The sequence below is a fragment of the Pundamilia nyererei genome, unplaced genomic scaffold (assembly GCF_000239375.1).
Source record: "Pundamilia nyererei isolate P.nyererei 1_Seehausen unplaced genomic scaffold, PunNye1.0 scaffold00005, whole genome shotgun sequence".
In the NCBI taxonomy this organism is placed as follows: Eukaryota; Metazoa; Chordata; class Actinopteri; order Cichliformes; family Cichlidae; genus Pundamilia; species Pundamilia nyererei.
The window spans coordinates 7,310,156-7,325,225 of NW_005187406.1; the positions used below are offsets into that span (position 1 = coordinate 7,310,156).

General features: G+C 38.2%; 1 protein-coding gene across 2 annotated transcripts in view; it reads right to left on the reverse strand.

The window, feature by feature from the left end:
• Positions 1 to 12,579, reverse strand: part of myocd (myocardin) — a 130,051-nt gene extending 117,472 nt beyond the window's left edge. Inside the window, exon 1 of one of the 2 annotated variants that reach the window (XM_013913838.1) lies at positions 12,550 to 12,579. The gene's annotated coding sequence lies outside the window, so the exon portion shown is untranslated. The remainder of the gene's footprint in view (positions 1 to 12,549) is intronic. The other variant, XM_013913844.1, reaches the window with a different exon arrangement.
• Between the last annotated feature and the right edge of the window lie 2,491 nt (positions 12,580 to 15,070).

Sequence of the window (15,070 nt, forward strand, 5' to 3'; positions counted from 1 at the left end):
GGACAAACAGACCAAGCACTATGGCTCATAATACAATTACACCTTACCTGTTTGGACTATATTTTTATATTTCATTTTTACTTGCTGCCAGGAACGTTGTAACACACAGCTGAGGCTGTGTTACTTTTTTTCTGCAAAATTTGCATGTTATCGGCATATGCTGCCATCAGAATTTCGGCCTCAAGCGCTGCAAAATACATTGACCGCGCCTTCTTTCCCTCCGTCTCCATGGTGACTCGCTTAATCTGTGCTCCACTAATCAGGGCTTTATGTATCCTCGTGCGCGCGCTTAATTTGGGGTTAAAGCAACTCCGAGTTGATTGAATTGTTATCAGCCTTTCTGAAACCGAATATTCCGAGCTGGACAGTTCGGGGTTACTCAACCCTGAGTATCGTTTTTCACTCTGAGTTTTCTAAACCGGCTTCCTGAAATAGGGCCCAGCATTCATGCGATTGTTTTGCCCCCTTAGCTCCAGGTGTTGTGCCAAAACGTGATCGTTTGCCAGGAAGTGATTGCTGCCTGCGGGAGCGCGCAGCTGCTTAAAGCTGTAGCGCCCAGATTACTTACAGCTGATACAAGATGCGGTAAACTGAAGACAGCTTCAACCGTCTGTTTGTTGAAAAATAGTAACGCAATTACACCGCATTTTCTTATTAGTAACGGTAACGGCGTTGTAACGATAGAAATAGTAATTAGTTAGATTACTTGTTACTGAAAAAAGTAACGCCGTTATTCCCAACACTGTACACAAGTTAATATTCAAAAAGTTAGTCATACCTTTACAGTGTGTAAACGATTACCACTAGATGTCAGTATATTGCAGTGAACAGAATTCTGTTTTTTTACCTCTCATTTGAAGTGCGTAATCTTAGCTATATCGGTTGCTGTCGGACAAACAACTCTCACAACCTCACTTCTGTCTGATGACGGTGATGCTAAGGTGAGTTTTTGAGGATATCTTAAACTTTTCTGTTTTGCAGCATTGTAGTACTGTTTTGTTTGGTGGCGTTAGTAAAACCGTTGCTGAAGTGGATCTGTCTGAATGCAACAATGTCAGACAGTTAGTGAATAAACTCATACATGTGAGAATGTAATCGAACTCTTTATCAAAGAGAAAATGTTTAGGGTTTTTTTTTTTTTTTTTTTTTTTTAGGAAACTCAAGCCTAACATCAGCTGGCATTATGTTAACTTATAGCCAGCAATTTTTATTGTGTAGCGCCAGCTGTCCAGAGATGGTGGCATATCTAATCCAACAATACTTAACTGCAACAATATCTGGAATAAATAAGCATGTTTATGCACGTTTTGTTTGTAAGTGCACTCAGTTCAGGAGATAAAACTTAAACTGAGTAGGAAGTGGATGATGTGGAAATGAGGGAGAAGAGAGAGCAGTGTCTGCGAGGAGAAACTGATGGTATATGTGTAGAAATGTAAATGGTCATATATATATATGGAGAGAGAGAGAGAAAGAGAGAGAGAGAGAGAGAGAGAGTTTTAAAGCGCTGTTTGTGATCTTTAAATTAAAAACACAGTAAATTAAAAGATGTATGACACGTGGCCTGTCTCTAGCCACATATACTCTATTGCCCAAAGTATTTGATCATCTTCACACACTTAATTCATAGATACAGTTATAACAGCCATAACATCTTCAACTCTTCTAGGAATACTTTCCTCATTTTTCAGGAGTGTATTTATGGTTTAGGACTCTGTGCAGACCAGTCAAGCTCTTCCATACCAAACTCACTCATGCGTGCCTATATGTATCTTGCTTGTACACTAGTGTGCATTCATGTTATAACAGGATGGCGCCATCCCCAAACTGTTCTGACAAAGTTGGGACCATGAAATTGTCCAAAATGTCTTGGCATGCTAAAGCATTAAGAGTTCCTTTCACTGAAACTAAGGGACCAACCACAACTCCTGAAAAACAACCCCACATCATATGCCCACCTCTACCAAACTTTGCATTTGGCACAGTACAGTCAGACAAGTACCGTTCTCTTGGTAACTACTAAACTCAGACTCCCCCAGTGGATCACCAGACAAAGAAGCATGTGTCGTCACTCCAGAGAACACGTCTTCACTGCTCTAAAGTCTAACTAGTCAGCCATGGAAACCCAGCCAGCCACTGTTCTTGAGTTAATCTGAAAGCCACCTGAAGTTTGGAGGTCTTTAGACTAATACGACAAGTAGTTGACTGTAGAATGAAACCTTTTGGCAATATGGCGTGCATAAAAGGTGATTAGGTGGAACAACGATGTTCATCTCGGCCACTGTATTCAAGGTGACAGGGCAACATGACGGCTTCCACAAACTGGAGCCTGATCCTGTGTATTTGAATTGATTAATACTAAGGTTACAAGAATTAAATGCACACTAGGAGATGTATATTGATAAGTACAATATTCTTTTTTTTTACCAAACCAACTCACTTGAAAATTGGTGGGAAATTCACTCAGTTATAATGATTTTTATTGTGGACAGACCTCAAGTCTCCCTAAACAAGCATGAGGACATATGGGTGTTATGGTGACTGTAAATTTTTGTGCTCGGTGTAGGAGTGGGAAGGACAGCGATTAACATCCCTGGGCCCCTCCTTTGCATCAGTGGCAGGCTTTGGTAACATTTTATATAGCTCTTGAGAATGTCAGGGAATGTATGCACTTCTATACTTTTCATTCATCAATGGTTCATGTCATGTATTATACAGCAGTACAGAACTGGACACCTTAAATTTCAACACTTCTGCTCAAGCCATCACAGCAGACTAAACATTGAAGTCATTAACAAATGCAGTTGGAAATTTAACAGCCATCTTAATAATGCCTAAAAAACACAACAGAAATATGTAAATTACCAACAGAATAACCACATTATAATTGATCAAGTAAAATAAAAACAGTAAAAATTTTATATGAAGCATTTATTCTTTTTTGTAGCCCTCAATCATCACAGTGGCATTCAGTCATCAAAACTTTGTAAATGTTTCATATAAAATTGCAGGCTTTGGAAACCTGGAGCGTGCTCATACTTTCCTTCCTCATTTCCTTTAATTATTTCACGAGTGAGAACATGCAGCATTTGCTCATCCTGGTCTCCTCGTGTAACAGAGAAATGAAAAAAATTAAATTAAATTAAAATCTTTAAAATTGTCATGTTATTCTCTCATAGCAGTGTTTTTTGATCTAATTATTCTTGCATACATTGTTGTTTTAGGGCTCAGAGAAGATCATATGTATGTGCTGCACAGACACCTCTGTTAAGTGTATTGAGGTACAAAACTGTTCACAAACATTGGGTTTTAAGTCCGATATTGTCAGGGTGCCATATTGGTGAACTTTTACTACCTGGTTCTGCAGTTATTGACTTGGTTCTAATTGGCCACCACAGCAATTAAGACGCTCCAACTTGTATCTAAGCAGTCCTACAAGAAGGAAAAAAATAACTTCTTTTAACATGTCCAAATCATATCTCTCATTAAACACAGTTCAATAGCTTGCTTACATTATTGCAGCATGTCTGCCAAACAAACAGCACCACCACACTGTTGGTTTGCCAGACAAGCAGATAAATGTTTGTTTACTCTGGGTAAGTCATTGGTGGGGAATGCAAGCTGTTAAGGGTGGGTGGTGCTGATATTTTGTTTGCATTTATGTCTCTGTGTGTGGCTACAAATGCAGTATGTGATTGGCTGTATATGCACCGTGTGTTCATGTTTTTACTACGGCCAAACAGAATTTGGACCGAACATGTGTAAGCACTTGAGGGCCACTGTATGTAAACTCTGTATGAAAACCAATTTAGTATAGTAAATATGAAATGGCGAAATGTTTATGCAAATGTAATTAACACACTAATGGGCTTTCATATCAACAAATATTGATTGAGAACATCTGCTTGATGTGTGAGATCAGTACATTCCTCAGGAAAGGTTGCATTACAACACCCATGGTTTAATCAGGTGCAGTAAGCACTGCTCTGCCAAGTCAGAAACAAAATAACAAAAAAAGGAACAGAAAATAACAGCTTATCGATGTCTTCTCCGAGAAAATCTAAATCTGGTTAGTGAGATCAGGCATTGCTCTCAGGTGAACTTGCTATCTAATTAAACCCCGTTCTATAAACACTGTATCCTATTGTAAACAGTGCATATGTATCTTCAGCATACCTGATAGTCATCATTACAGGCCATTTAACTATGGCCAGATGGTTAGGTGCATTCCAGTGATGGCAAATTTTAAACACAAGTACAAGTAGAAGTGCATTAGAGTAGAAAGCCTATATCATCACATTGATCTCCTCTTATGTTAAGAAAAAAGCAAAGTCGTTGCTGTTTAATCATTATGCCAAATATGCTTTTAGAAACTATTAAGGCAGCATTACTGTCTGTTTAATTCAAAGTTGCTGCAAGCGATAACAGACACATTTGAAGGAAATATTGTTAGATTTAAGGCACTCTAAACATTTGACAGCTGAACAGCGACGCTGTGTGTATTTTTTCTCTTCTTTTTTTAGAAAGCAATTTAAATTCTTTGGGTCATGTTATTTTTACATCCTGGTTGATTTGGAAACCAGATTTTAGACACATCATAGAATCAAATGATGATTAATACATGCCCATCACACAACTGTATAAGTATTTGTAGTATTTCTGGTGGGAGGCAACCTGTCTTTATTCAACAACCATCCAGCACGAAGTCACTAAAATCATTCTCAGCAAAGTCAACTTTGAGGAAAGCAACTGAGTTTTGTTGTTTGCTGAGATGGTCTCCATGAAAGTCAATGATTTGCAATGAGTTGTAAAATGATTCATTGTCCACTGTCTAACGAAACACATTTCTGGATACTGCAAAAATACAATCAAAAGAAGAACAGAAAATTTTCAGATGACTGTAAAACTATTTTTGCATAGATATTAATACAAGTGTGCAACAACATTTAGGTTTTCCCTCTCAGGTGCGATTGCTACAGAAATGTTTGACTTAAACCAACTGTCAAACAAAAAATAGTCAGAAGTTCAACCTGAGTCTCTGTGGTTTCCATCAAAGGATGGTTTAGAAGGCCAAGCAAAAGTAATGGTGAGACATGATTTTACTTCACCCAGAGTCTTAAGTTTCTTAAATAGCATTAAAGGCTATTGAAACAAAGAAAATAGGAATATAGAATTTCGACACAGGAGAAAAAAAATAATAATCCAGCAGAAATTTTATTAAAGCATATTAAATGGAACATAATTCACTTAGTAGAGCCTAACTGTAGAACGGCATAATTATTTAGGCACTTGGCAAACTTGCTGTTTTATAGAAACATAATCAGGCAACCAACCGAATCAGGTTACCTACTGCTAAGCGTCACAGATGAGTTCAATTCAATTCAATTCAATTTTATTTATATAGCGCCAAATCACAACATAAGTCGCCTCAAGGCGCTTCATAGATACAGAGGAAAAAAAACCCAACAATCATATGACCCCCTATGAGCAAGCACTTTGGCAACAGTGGGAAGGAAAAACTCCCTTTTAACAGGAAGAAACCTCCGGCAGAACCAGGCTCAGGGAGGGGCGGCCATCTGCTGCGACCGGTTGGGGTGAGAGAAGGAAGACAGGATAAAAGCATGCTGTGGAAGAGAGACAGAGGTTAATAACAGATATGATTTAATGCAGAGAGGTCTGTTAATACATAGTGAGTGAGAAAGTTGTGCTCATTAGCACCAATCAATCCAGACTGATTACCTTTGGATCTGTTTGGGAATCTGTATACATTCATAAATAAGCAGCAACACTTCGCCAATCTGTCTATGCGTTTTTGGAGAAAAGCTACCTCCCACCAGGCAACCTATGTGATGGGCTTGTGAAAGTGGCCAGCATTTAACGGTCTTGCATACTCAACTTCTGACTGACCAGCTGGTCATTGCAACCACGCACAAATTGTTTCTGCCAGTAACAACGGACCACTCTGGAAGCTTGGCTAGATACTGCTGGTGAAGGTGGACGGTGACGGCAAAGCAAACAGGACCCAAGATGCTTGGCAGGTGCCTGTTGACAGCAAAGGAGATAGAACTGCTACAGAGCCTTGGCAGATGGACAAAAAGGCAGGGGAGGAGGCTGGTGACAGTGGAGGAGGAGACTTTCTGGAGGCTTGGCTGGCAGGAAGGAAAAAGGGCTGAGTGCTAGTGGGCGAGATGGAGTCCCTCTGGAATAGGAGGGCAATAAAGCAGGACTGGATCAGGCAGCTCAGGAACCACAGACTCAGTTGGCTCACTGGATTGCAAAAGGTAGATAAACCAAAACTAAGAAACCTAAAGGCTAAATTGAGAAACTAATCATACAGAAACCAACTGGAAATATCTGTTACACAAAGCTAAAAAAAACAAAACAAAAAACAACCAAAAAACTCAAAACACCACAAACACAGGAATCCAACTATTAATACAAAAAGGAGTCTATGACAAGATTGCCTTATTGTGAAGACGCAGCTTTTTCTTTTCTAAAAATTAGATGTAGGAAAGCAGTCGGTAGTGCAAAGCATTTTACTCAGTGAGATTAAATTACAAGCAGAATAGTTGCATGTGTCCAAGGCGAAGTTCTCCAGTAGAAATAAAAACTGTTGTGTGGAGAACCAATTACAGAATACATAAACAGTCTCAACTATGCTTTCTGATAATGAAGACATTTATTGTCATAACTTTGGAATGATAAAAAAAACAAAAAAAATTGTAATTATAATTGAAATATTCCACATAACTGGAATAGTATCAGCATGAAGTTATGAAAACCATTTTCACATCCCAGCTCGCCAGCTGTACGGGCTGCGTTTCAGACTGTCAGGTTTATATGCTGCGACTCGTGATGATCAGTGGTTGGATCTTGATAGCAAAAACAAGTTAAGATTTATTCACAAACATGTGAAGTCTTTAGACAAATACCATGTGTTCTTTGTTAATGTGATTGGAGGGTAAATGGGGCTGACTGTATTGATCCTTTTATATAAACGCTGCAGGCTCAACCAATTTGCTTCCTAAACTGAACAGGATTCTGTCATCTACTGCACATATTTACAGGAACATTATTCCACGGCTAAGCCTTTGAAGTTAAAGCAAACGCAAGAGCAAATACCTTGCACAGGTATGAATGTGAAGGCGAGGAACATTGAGCTCTCAATGGAAGGTTAAAGGAGTAGAAAGCCTCACGGATCACATCTCATGAATTCAATCCCTTTAAGCCATGTCACAAACCCACCAAAGTATTAGACAGATTCCGCCCCAGGAATTCATGATGACATCTTAAAACCATTTTGTGCACAGCAGCAGAATAAACTCATTAAAGTTCGCAAAGGTGTTGCTTAACCAGCCAGATTTGTCTGTATCTTTTTCTCAGAGGCTTTTTGATCCTTCATTCCAATTCCATTTTTTTCATGGGACTTTATTAGAGGTTGATGCCAGTATTAGGCAGTAGAAGACCGCAGCTCATCTTCAGAAAAGTTTTAATATAAAGACTTTTAATTGCAAAACCAAGTCAATTAGCTGAAGAAACACGCGCTACCAGATTATCTCTTTAATAGTGTCTCTCTCTTTATCTTTCCTGCTGTTGAATTCCTAAATGTAATGCTAGAACGTACACCTCTTATGCACCTCTTATTAGTCGTCCCACTGTTGATCATGAGAATCATCCCATTTCCCCCTGATGTTTTTATTCAACTGGGCATTCTGTTGAATATATCCTCTATCTGTGAGGCATGTAAAGGAAAAAAAATTGATGACAGTATGCTAACTCAGAAAGAAATCTAAAGGCTTCATCTCTCTTAACAGCCTCAATGCTATTAGTACAATAATGCTACTGTGCGATTCCTTCCTGCCAACGTGCCAAAAGCACTCACTGCTTTACATACACAATGCAATTGATTTCACTTTGAATTTACAATATGTATGGAAGGTAGATGAGCGATGTGGCTCATAGCACACGCATACACTCATACAGCCCAGAATTTACATAACAGATCTGAACGAACTTGACAGAAGCTTTTATTATAGCATGTAAAGTAAGAAAAAAAAGTGCAACTGCAGGATCAAAACAGATGTTTTACATCTGGACTGACTTCTGCATAAGCTAAACACATTACTTATTATTGCAATTACTCGTGTCTTACAATGTAATTAGACATCATAGGAAACCCATAGGCAGCATTTCAGCAACCCAAATAATGTAGGATGTGTGCGCCAAGTCAGTTTACTGGAAGTCTAATTGGACACATGTGATGAGAAGTACTAATACATGTGCAAACCGGTAACGTGCGGCTAGTATGTGTGGCATTCAGCTGTGTTAACTGTCAAGGGAGGTGAAATAGAGGGCGTGAAACTCAAAGCCCGACTTAACCACAGTTTCACTAACTAAATGTTGTTCATACTCAATGAATCTGTGGTGCATGAAGCACAAAATTTGTGTTTGACTGTCAGAAGCATTATTTCACTGCTAACGTGGAAAAAACATGCTCTGTTTAATTTATTCCATATTAGTGGTCAGGCTTTAGGGATCATGTTGGTTCAGCTGCTCCAGAAATGCTTGCAAACCTAAAGATATTACTGTATGCTGAAACCTTTGTTCTAATTAGTTAATATAGGCAGGGTAATTTTAGCATCCCTGGTAAACATCACAGTGGAAAAATATTCGGTAAAATGAAAATGAATGGGCACAACAGTTTGCTCATGTTATTATGGATGTAAACTGAAAATCATCCTGAATAGTATTTTTCTTTTATCAGCTTCCTCTTATAATAATTTACTTCAAAATGTGCAGTAGCGGGTTGCTTGGTGGCACAATAGTTTAAACTTTGTTTTTTATCAAGGTCTGCAGGCCTGAAAACCTGAAAAGCACTGGTTTAACCTATGGTGTCATGAAAAAAGCATTGAGTCTGGTATGTAAGCCCATCCTTTTTCACCTATTTGTTGGTAAGATTTATTATAGTGGATACAACTGATGAGTTTCAAAGATTTAGATGCTTTTGTTAATGATGGTCAGATTGTTTCGCCAGAGATGGATTACCTAAATGTGGGCAAATACAATACAGATTGTTCTTATTCCTAGAGGTATAAAGAATTACCCGAACAGTGTTGATTCAGAAAGAGTTGAACATTTTATTTTTTGTAGGTAAAATTTACAAATGTCCCCTAAATCCCCAAATTGTATGTGTTAATGATGGCAGTAGATGCTGATGCAACATGCTAGTTCAAAACCTCCCAAAGACGTTTTTACTGTGTTGAAATCTAGTGAATGTGAATCCCACAGGATATGGTCTACATATTTTTTATACAACATCTGCCTTATGGAGCTGTGTAAGGATAAAAATGTTTAATCATGGGATAGAGAGAATCTCTCAGACCATCTTTGTATTGATTTGCAGCAACCAAACTATTCCAACAAAATATCCAACACACTAAAACAGAACCAATTCCCTCAATTTAAATTTTTTACCTATCTGTATAGCATCCTGGCCTAGACATTACAATAAGGCAGTCTGACTAACTGCACCAATTATTCATATAACATTACCATGTTGTTTGCATGCCAAGCTGGTTAGGTTATGCTTATCTATACTTCAGTATATTGCATGACCTATTGCACAGGCCTTAGGAGAAGAAGAAAGGAAACGTCATTGCACGTGAGTGTTAAGTGAATATGAGTGTTTCTTGAGGGAAACCAAGGAGATCAGTATCAGAGGGACATAACAGGAAACGCTGTAGGGCTTGTGGCAAAAAAGAAAAACAAAAAAAGCTCTAAAGAGACCTATTAGAATAATTAACAGCGATATATGAGCAAGTAAATAAATAATTACTTAGCAGGTTAAGGTGACCAACAGGCCACAAAGATAGTGATTATATGAGCTCTTTGAAACGCGAGCACAGCATTCTTCTGAAGCCTTAACAACTGAACATATCCCCAAGTCCATTTAAATGATTTGTCTCCTGCCACTTGGAGGATCTCCCACGAAATTCAACACCATGATTGCTTCATGTTTTTATGTTTTATGTTTTTTCACAAGAGAAATGTAAGAAGAAACTAACACAGCAGGTTTCAATGCTATAAAAACTGCTAATGAAGATGATAGAAGTGTCTCCCACTCCCTTGTATTTGAGGAGAGAAACATGAAGCACAACAATATTATTACTTCAGGTAAAAGGAATTCAAAGGCACTTAATCAGAAGGACAAACTCCTTTCGGGAGTCAGTCATGAAGGTTCTTATTGCAATCAAAGGCAAGACAACACCAGCCTGTCTTTATAGGCACATCTCCTGTTTAAGTAGAAGCAAACTTTGATACTCGCAAATTTCTTAAATCATAATGACGACATACAAGTTGGAATAAAACCCTAGATCTCTCTAGAAAGGTTTTTTGTTTGAAAGAAATAAGAGCGCTTGTGTGTTTTTCATAAGAAAGTCTCAGTTTAACATTAGGCAGATGTTCTCAAATCAACCAGATTGTGGTGATTTCTTGCAACTCCCTAAGAGACATATTTTTACATTTGAAATGGAAGTTGTGGCAAAATGCTCTTATTCCATGGCAACACATGGTCTATTGCTATTTTCATAGATGCTGCAATTACTACAAAGTTGTAGGTATGTACCACAACAAAGCAGTCAGACAATCCAATACAAAAAGCACCCAAAGCAGACACACAATTCAGTGAATCATTCCAACTATTCAAAGTAGGGAATGAGGCCAAGTAAATGCTACAGAATCATCAGGACATCTGTCAATCAACAGTTAACTCAGTTATCCTAATGGATGAGTTTTTAAAAATTCTCCAAAGTTCACAGGGTGAAACTATCAAAAGAGGCCAAAACCATTTTTGCACCAGGCTGTAAAATGTTTTGTAACATTTGTTGGCTGTTGGAGGGACTCCAGATTTTGCAACTTGGCTTATTTTTTAAGTTCGGGGGGTTTCCTCTTGTTTGAACCAGGTTTTAACTTCCTTTAGCTCCCTCGCTGTATTATAGTAGAGTCTTTACCTTACAATATAAAGTGCCTTGAGGCAAGTGTTGTTGTTATTTAATGCAGTATAAATAAAACTGATTTTAATTTAATTCCCAATCATTTTAATCTAGATTTCTTCTGATTGGCTGCCCCTCATGAGCAGAGTTATGTGCTTGAGATGATCATATTAGGGATATCTGCATTTGTTGACATCAAACACCATTAGTGTTTTACTTGTTGCCTAAATGAAACCCAGGCTGTGGGCATTATTCAGTGAGTACTGTTTCTTAAGCTGCTGCTCTGAACAAAACACGTCTCCTATTTAGCATGAATGACCATGAGCAGTTCTCTCAAAGTTTGGGAGTGAGCTGTGTTAACAAAATAAAAACAATGCTTAGAGTAAGAAAATTGACTATTATATGAGACTGAAATGTTGGTTTTGATTAAAACAATAATTAAAGTTTTCATTTTCCCTAAAGCTCAAAAAGCTCCAGACAAAACTGTCATTCAGAGGAGGAGAAAAACACTTCTTAAGTTTGTTGAGTACATCAGTTTTTGCACAAGGCCTTAATCATATAAATAGCGTTTCATACTCCATGGTGTTTTATCTGTAAAACAACACACTTCTGTGGTTCTATGTTTCCTTAATGTACAGCGCGTTTGCTATCAGTCACACAAAAGCTTTGGCCAGCTTCCTCTTCCTCGTGTCAACTGCACTGACCTGCAAAAGACCGAAGCAAGTGAGAATTCTTTTATTCTGGAAAAGTCACACGGGTAATGTTTGTTTTTCAAGCTGTGGAAGCAGGACACTTCCTCGCAGAGATCTTTTAAAACTCCAAAACGTAAACTGTGTCATTACTCTAAATCGTGTTTTGCCCCATGCCCATAATAAGTAAGTAAACAAGGCCTAAATCCATGAAAATATATGAAAATGCTGCAGCCTTAGCTCGCCCTGCCATGCTGCAATCATGTTATTAATGGAAGAAACCAGATTGTTTGGATATCATATCCCCATGATAATTAAATCCAAATGTTTTGAAACGAAAGCTTATCCAGTACATGACTGTTGGCTGTATCACAGATGAATTGATGCAGTGTAGGTAAATAAACACACGGATAAGAGGGTTTGTTCATGACTGAAAGCAAACGCTAACCTTGTTTTTTGTAAATCCATTGAGGCAAGTTATCATGGTGTTATGACATCAGAATACACTCATGGAGCATGAGTTAAGCAAGATTTAAAAAAAAAAGACAACTGGCCTCACCTCTTCAGACATCGGCCTATAATTTTGCAAGTTCTATGCAACACAGGTTTTTCAAACATCTTTTAGCTTGTCATCATGCACAAATGAAACACTCAAATAGCCATCATGTTATACAGACAAGCAGAGCACTAACCTCAACATTAGTCTCATAGTTTCACTCACCAGCATATGCTGCTCGGACAGCTGCTTTCCATAAACAGTAATTGGATTCACTTGTTTTAATTTACTTCAGTACTGTCGGCTCCATCCATAACTCACTTCAGATACATGATTATTCAAACATTTTACGTTCAATTTCCTGTATAGTAATTACCCAGAGGAGAGAAGTGAGTAGTGTCCTCACACCCGCTCATGCCTGCTCCCATATCCAAGAACTGGACAGCATGCAAAGCACAGAGCCTGCCACCGCACTCATTTGCATAATGCAGATCTGACAGTGACTTCCTTCCTGCTGCTAACATCACTGTCAGTGGAAATAGCTGAATAGCTGTCTCTTCTTCTCTTAACAATGGTGATCAATAGGGATATATTAGCATTTAGGCACGTTATAAGTATGTGCATACATTGGTTGCAATTTAGGACATTTTCAATATATAACTAGCACTTAACACAGTGGATTGGTTCTGTCCCCGTCTCTCTTTCCTTAACTTCCTGCAGGCTTCTAATCAATCTGCTGCCACTGGTCTCTACTGTTTATTTGTCTCTCTTTTCTTTAACAATGCATCAAAGTGTCCGCTGTATCGTATACAGTGTCACTGCTTAGCTTTGGAATAAGTTTGCCTAAAATTACACTCACACAAACACAGATATATGTTGATAACAATTTAGCGATTCACATTCCATTATCAATATCACTCATTTATTCAGTTCTTGTTGTATTCCCACTGGCTCACCACTAGTCACCAGTTAGGCTACAGTCCCACACACCAACACAAATCCATATCCTAATGAGAACAAAGACATGAGCGTTCTCTTGCTATTTAGGTATGAACACAAAACCAACAACAAAAAGCAAAGATGAAAACCAGCACAAAGACACTTGAAACCATTGTCACAGTGACTGCGCTGTAGAAACATGCACAGGTAGAAACACAGGCTACAGCCTCACTGCTTTTGTTACCTGTTGAAGTTCAGGGTCTGGCTGCAGGGCTTGGGTCAGCATTCACTCAGATTTAAGGTCACTTTGGGTTCTTGGCTAGCTTAACGTTAGCATGCTGTCTGTGGAGAGGTTGCAAAGAGCTGAAGTTGTGTTAGCAGCATAATGCAGTTGTTTCTGTCGTTGATGCAGTTTCTACTTTACCACCATGCTGTTGTCCTTTTGTGCTATAAAAATAAAAGTAATGTCTACATCCATGCACAACTGAAAACAGCTGATTGTAACAAGTGCAAGTGATAGGGAGGCAGACAACAGTTCCAAGGAACTGAACTACTGGGAACAGGTTCTCTACAAGAACCTGTTCTCTAACTATGGGTGACATGGATTTGTTTGGGGTAGCAGATTACAATACAATACAATACAACTTTATTTGTATAGCACATTTAAAACCAGAGGTAGCTAAATTGCTTCACATAATCCAATAAAACAGTAGTAAAGTACAAAGGCAGATAAGATAGCAGGTGGGAGGCATTGATTAACCAAGCATACAAGTATACAAGTACGCAGATAAGCAAGCAAGACTTAACGATAAAAACAATAAACCAATATAACCAAAAGAGAGAGAAGGGGAGGGCAAGAAAGTACACTTAAAAGGCATGCTCTAGGAGGCCAGGAAGGCTAAGCTAAAACGGTGGGTTTTCAATCAAGACTTGAAGGTCTGGATCGAGGTTAGCCCATTTTTGCACATTTGTCACACCGAGGTATTTTCTTAATATGGAAGATGGACCTACACATTGCCATGGTTTAAATGTGGAGACATTTATGATAGATCACATTGCTAATAGGTACACACTGCGGTTTTGCTATTGGCCTTTTCAAACTGTGTACTATTTATTCAGCTCAAGCTGTTTTTTAAAAAAGAAATTGTTTTCGATTGTTATAAAAGAAGAACACAGCCTAACTTTTCTTAAACCTTTTCTCCTGAAATATGTGCAGTGTAATGTTTTTACACCATTTTCTTTCTCTTTTTTTCTGAAAGGATGTTAGTTATGTTATGTTTTTATCGGACTGGTTTTACCTTGATTTACTTTCCACTTTCAGGTGTTTTTGCCTTTATTGGTTGCCACTGTTATTGTTATAAAAGCTATCTGTACTTCTTATTTTTTTATTAGAAAAATGAATTCAAACTATTCAAAAGTGACATGCGACACAGAATATGAGGGGCAGAGGTTAGAGTGGGGTTTTTTCCCCTTGTCGCCATGAGCTGTTAAAAAAAACAAATCACAAAGAGGAATACAACAGAACATGTCTCTAACAGAATTGTTTAAACAAAGCAATAGACAGTGACTTTTCATTCCTATTATGGTCTGCCTTGTAATAGATACAGTGAGCTTTATGTGTAAAATTGGTAGACAGCACCACTACAGATCCATTTCCAATGGGTTTTGGCTTATTTCAAAGAAGATCATACAGTACGCACCATACTACTAATTGCCAATGAAAGGCCTCAGTGGGTTGAGGATGATCCCATGTTTGCTGCTGTATTCAATGACAACATGATTGTGTCCTAATTTTTCAGTAAGTACAGCATCATCACTGTACTTAAATTATGTGGAACTATGTATAAAAATTGAAGTATAGAGAAAACCTTTATGCAGTCAGTAATCAGAAAAACCTGTTTTAGTTCTGGCGGACATTAAAATACATAAAGATGATGAAGTGGAAAGATGAGAAGCTA